The sequence below is a fragment of the Sinocyclocheilus rhinocerous genome, unplaced genomic scaffold (genome assembly GCF_001515625.1).
Source record: "Sinocyclocheilus rhinocerous isolate Xijiao unplaced genomic scaffold, SAMN03320098_v1.1 scaffold812, whole genome shotgun sequence".
In the NCBI taxonomy this organism is placed as follows: Eukaryota; Metazoa; Chordata; class Actinopteri; order Cypriniformes; family Cyprinidae; genus Sinocyclocheilus; species Sinocyclocheilus rhinocerous.
The window spans coordinates 397,631-403,767 of NW_015639023.1; the positions used below are offsets into that span (position 1 = coordinate 397,631).

Sequence of the window (6,137 nt, forward strand, 5' to 3'; positions counted from 1 at the left end):
AGATAAATGCATTTAAAAATATTTTTTAAATAATACAAAATTAATGTTTTAATTCATTTATTTAAAATATGTCTTTTAAATATAAATAAATTAATTATATACATTTAAAAATTAAAAATCATTTAAAAATATATAAGTTTAAGTTTTGTTTAAATAATCAATAAATAATATTTTAATTAATGTATTAAAAACATAATTTAAATATAAATTAATGAAATACATTAACATTTTCTAAATAAATTAATGTAGATATTTTTCTTAAAATATATATTTTTTGGATATACTGTATTAGATAGATAGATAGATAGATAGATAGACAGACAGACATACTGACAACACATTTTTAGCTATTGATATTTTTTGCCATCGATCTACTCTTCTCAACAAAGAACCAGACACAAGAGATTTTACCTGTGTTATGACAAACAGCATGTTTAAGTATCTGCCATGCTGTTTGATGCTTGTGATAAATTACATCGCCAGACCCTGGTGCAGCTTCACCATTCAACCTCTCGTGTGTGGATTTATTTACTTTCTGTGACTCGTGCTCAATGTTCCCCTCATTCTCTACGGCACACAATACATCAGCCGAATACGGAGTAAATACAGTATATGGATGTTTACTCTTGCTTCGACTTTTCAGCGGCGAGGCATGTGCCAGTGGAGCAAACGCCAAAGCCAGCGCATGACCAGAGCGGCAGGGACCGGCAGAGGGAGGCCCATCAATAAGGATGACGCATGGCTCCCGTACTGACACGCAACTGCTGTTTTGCCTGGAGCTGGAGTGATCTGCATGGAAGCGTGGCAGGGCCACTCCATCAAAAAGAGACCCCCTGTACTGCTGATGAATGTCTCTCTTCAGGAACTCACACTCCAGCAGACCAGGCAGGTAGCAGCATGTTCCCCATTTAAAGCTTTGGAGAGCCGTCGCTGGTTTGGGGATGAGTGGGATTTGGAAATCGCTTGGAGGTCTGATCTAGGATCAGTGAGTTCTGGCCAAATGTTGCTTTAAAAGATTTCGGGCTTGGAATGTTTTAACACAAAAGAGTAACAGCCAGTGACGCGCTGAAGATTTTGAGATTTCCAACACACTCTCATGGCAGTTCAGAACTATTTTACGATTTGGCGAATTTGTGGTGAATTTGTATGAATTCGTGTAGGGGTGTAATGGTACACAGAAGTCACGGTACGATACATACCTTGGTTTTGGGGTCACGGTTCGATATGTGTTTGGTACAACAGGAAAAAGCAACAAATCCCCAATGCTATTTTTTTCATACAGACAGTAGTGCTACACATATCTAGCATGAGCAGTTGTTTTTGAATTTTGTTTGTAATTTCAAGATTTAATACAAAAACAGAATGGTCTGACTTTTGATTTGTGAAATTATGCTACATAAGACACCAGCAAAAAACAAAAACAGGCTGAATGAAAATGACAGTAGGTGGCGCTTATGGAACAGAAGCAAAAAAGTGTTTCCTTGGTTAACACTGTAAGCAAAGCAGCACTGTGCTTATAAACTCTACTTTAATATGCATTATACAGAGGTAAGTGGAAAAGAAAATGCCATTGAAACTCGTAAAATAGCTCAATTTTCCCGTAACATCAGGTTATGATGTCTGTGAAGAGAAAAAATTATTTTAGTAAATTGGTAGCTAATTCGTATATCTCATTTGTATGCTTTTGTACAATCTGTTAACACCTCATTGACAGTTTAGGGGTAGACTGCCATGCTTTATTTAAAAAAAAAATTGAATGTTTTCGTACGATTCACATTGCATGAATTTATAGGAAATAGCCACCTCAAAAATTGTTGAGTTGGTAACTAATTCATATTTGTACAATAACATTTGTATGTTTTCGTACAATCTGCTTATGTCCCATTGTCAGTTTCTAAAAATCATAAATTTTCACATGATGCACATCACATGAATTCATACAAAATAGCCACTTCATAAAATAGTTACATGTTCATGTAACATCAGTCTGTGAAATCGGTGAGGGGGGAAAAATTGTTTTGGCAAATTGGTGGCTAATTCGTAAATCTCCTTTGTATGTTTTCGTACAATCTGTTAATGCCCCATTGACAGTTTAGGAGTAGACTGCCATGCTTTATTTCTAAAAATCGCATGTTTTTGTACAATTCGCATTGCATGAATTTATACCAAATTGCCACCTAAAAAATTGTGAGTTGTGAATATTTGTACAATAACATTTGTATGTTTTCGTACAATCTGTTAAGGCCCCATTGATAGTTTAGGGGTGGACTTTCATGCTTTTTTATTAAAATCATACATTTTCATACATTTAACGTCACATGAAATAATACGAAATCACCACTTCATTAAATAGTTGGGAATAAATTGTTTTGGTTAATTGGAGGATAATTTTAATGAATTTGTATAATTTCAGTTATTTGTTTCATACAATCCGTTTATTTTATTTTATTTTTTTATAAAAATAGTGTTTTCAAAATTTATACACAATTTCCGCTTCGTAAAATAGTAAAAACTGCATACAATCTCAATTGTATGTTTTCATATGATCTGCTGACGCCACACTGACGGTTATGTGTGGGGTGGACATTCATGATTTTTTTTTTCTAAAAATCATATGTTTTTGTACAAATCTCATCACATTAATTCTTACAAAAATGCCACCCTGTAAAATAGCTACATATGATCATATGAATTTGTACAGTCTCATTCATACGTTTTTTTTCTTCTAAAAATCAAAAATTTTTGTACAAATCATAATGCACTAATTCATACAAAATGGCCACCTTGTAAATTAGTTACGTTATCTCTTGAGATCGGGTTGCGATATTTGTGGGGGGGGGTAGTTTTAGTAAATTGGTGGCTCATTCTTATGAATTTGTACAGTCTCATTCGTACATTTTCGTACAATATGCTTACGCTCCACTGGCGGCTATATTTAAGGGTGGAGCTTCATGATTTTTCCCCCAAAAAAATTTTATGTTTTCATACAAATCATATTGCACGATACGAAATCGCCCCCTTATAAAATAGTTATGTTTTCTCTTGAGATCAGGTTGTGATATCTGGGGGAAAATTGTTTTTGGTAAATTGGTGGCTAATTCATGTGAATTTCTACGATCTTATTCATACATTTTCGTCCAAATCGGCTTACACCCCACTGACGGTGTAAAAATTACAGACGAATTCATACTAAATCGACACATTACTCACGCCACATTGATGTCAAGTATTTTCTAAATGCTAATGCAATTATTTGGTGTCATTTTTAAATAAAAGATAATGATAAAAACAAAACATTTCATGTGTACGATGGAGTTATAAGGACTGTGTTGAGCAGTATGCTGGTGTTGACTCCTATCAAACATTCTCTTTGCCTTTAACAGACTTCAGTCACATGGCAGCAGCTCTTTGAAAGCAGAGGCTCTCTGCAGTCAGCTGTCTGATCTCAGTGTGGTTTGATTCCAGCAAGTGCGTGTGAACTCAAAGTTAAGCAGGTGTGCTAATGTAAACTCTCTCTCTTATTGATCTGCACATGAACTGCGGTTGTTATAGAGTGTCTCTCTTGAGACCTGCTGGCTATAGTGTTTTGAATATTTTACTCAGATAACTGCACGCCTCTGAATCCTCTGGCTATCAGCATGTAATTATTCTCAGAAATCTCCTCTCCACTGCACTGTCTCAGGGCTGTATGTTTTAACAATCAGTAAACACAGTATGTCTTTCTATGAGTAGCGTGTTTCCTGTAAGGATAAAAATATAAAAAATATAAAAATAAATAAAAAAATCCCTGCCAACTGCCGACTCTGTTCACTGAATGCAGTCATTATACCATCAAACCAACTATGGCAAAAAAACAAACAAATATATATATATATATTGGTGTTTGCCACATATGAAAATTATCATAACATCCAGTCTACATGCATAAAAAATATGAAAGCTTTTTTCTTCTACAATGGGATAAAAAGCAAGGTAATTGCGACTTTTTATCTCACAATTTTTTCTTGCAATTTTGAGTTTATAACTTGCTATGTAGCGATTTTTCTCACAATTCTGAGAAAATTTATTTAGATATAAAGGTATAAACTATATTGATAAAGGTTTAAAGGTATATCGAGGTATAAACATACAATTCTGAGAGGAAACCTACGAGTCGTAAAATATAAACTCGCAATTGCAAGAAAAAAATTCTGAATTGTGAGATAAAAAGTCGCAATTACCTTTTTTATTTTATTTTGAGGTCAAAATATTATTATTTTACATAATACAATAATTAAAAAAAACGTACGTTTATATTTGATCCCTTTAGATAATGACTTTTTCACTTTTTTATTTCATTAATAATTTGCTTTATAAAACATTTACATATCACATCAAAAAATATACCGTGAAGTGTTTTATTTAGGTTTTTAAGATGTTTTGGTTGTACTAAATGAATCTCAAGAGAATGAAATTATCAACAGAAATTATCAACATACTGTAAGAAAACTAGCATATTTATATATTAAATATAAGTACCAATATTTGATATTAAAACATATATTAAATTTAAGTATCAATATCAAATTGATATTGAGAATCAGTATGCATTTTATTGACTATTATTAACCTTTGTTTACTTCTGTGTTATTATTATCATTATACTTTTCAATTTCTGAATGTTTAAGATCTGTACTGTTATATTTACATATGGAAACAAAAATGTTTATGCATGTTTAAACTGTTGACGGTAGCCATTGACTTCCACAGTATTTTTTCCCTACTATGGCTAACGTCAACTATTCGGTTCCCAATATTCTTCAAATATATTTTATGTTCAACAGCATGAAACTCATACAGATTTGGAACAGAGTAAGGGTGAGTAAATGATGACAGAATTTTCATTTTTGGGGGAGCTGTCCCTTTAATAAACATATTACCCATTTAAGTGCAGGTGTAGGAATGCAGGAAGGTTGTGATTTAGCAGCTGTCTTGTGTTTAACAGCATTCCTCAGTCGAAACTCCTGCATACCTACACAACTACAAACACACCAAAACAACACGACCCCAATCTGCTTAGTGAAGCTCTAGAATCCTCTGACCTCTTGTTTAGAGTTTTTTCAATGTCTGGTTGACAAATATTTGGGCAGGCCTGCTAAAGAGCGGCGGGCAATCAGTCTCTGGGACGGGGGTCTGGTGAAACAACGCTCTATTTGTCCCGTCGCCCCCTCCTGAGTGTTTCCGTGGTGTTCGGGCAAGTTTAGGATTCCATTCACATAGCGCCTGTTTGGAAGGTCAAGCCAAGAAATGCTGGACACGTTGGCTTTTTTCTTTTCAGTGAGAGAAAAGAGAGTGCAAAGAGAGGGTAAGTAAAGGTGAGCTGTGAGTGTGCTTTACCATGGTAAACAACGTTTAAAGAGTGCTGCAGGCCTGTAAAACGCTCGCTAACAATCGTGATGGAAGAAATACATTTACATACACTGAAAAATAATCATTTTCATTCAGAAATTGCTAGTGAATATCACAAACAAGTACAAAGAAATAGGCTAAACATTTTCCCAAGCAGATTTTTAAATTGAAATGGAAAAATAATGAAAATTTGATGTGTTGACGAGCAAAAAACCTGTGTGACAATAAACTTTTTTTTTTTTTGCTGGTAAAATTTTGCTGAAATTTAGCTAATGCGCGATTTTGAGTTGGGTTTATATATTGTGATTAGATCATTTTAACGTCATTCGCAGGAGGTCAGAAATGCAAGCGTGGAAATGAATCACGTAAATTATAATTTTGCAGTAGCGTTTTCATATATTTGTACTGTTATGGCATTTAAGTGTCATGTTACTTTTATGAATATATATATATATATATTGTAAAGTCAAAATGTTTTGAGAATAATCTCAGAACAGACACTGTACAAAAACAAATATTTTATACAGTAACATATTTTGAAAATAATACAATAAAATCTATTTAAATTATATTATATTATATTATACTATATTATATTATTTTTCATTTTATATAGTGCTGTCAAACGATTAATCACGATTAATCACATCCAAAATAAAAGTTTTTGTTCACATAGTTTATGTGTGTGTATACTGTGTATATTTGTTATGTATATATAAATACACACACATACAGTATATATTTTGAAA

General features: G+C 33.1%; 1 long non-coding RNA gene across 1 annotated transcript in view; it reads left to right on the top strand.

Annotated features, from left to right (window-relative positions):
• Nucleotides 1-5,148: 5,148 nt before the first annotated feature.
• The window catches only part of LOC107750981 (uncharacterized), a 1,965-nt gene continuing 976 nt past the window's right edge, over nt 5,149-6,137 (top strand). The window contains exon 1 of the long non-coding RNA XR_001641199.1: nt 5,149-5,344. This is a non-coding gene — a long non-coding RNA (uncharacterized LOC107750981). The remainder of the gene's footprint in view (nt 5,345-6,137) is intronic.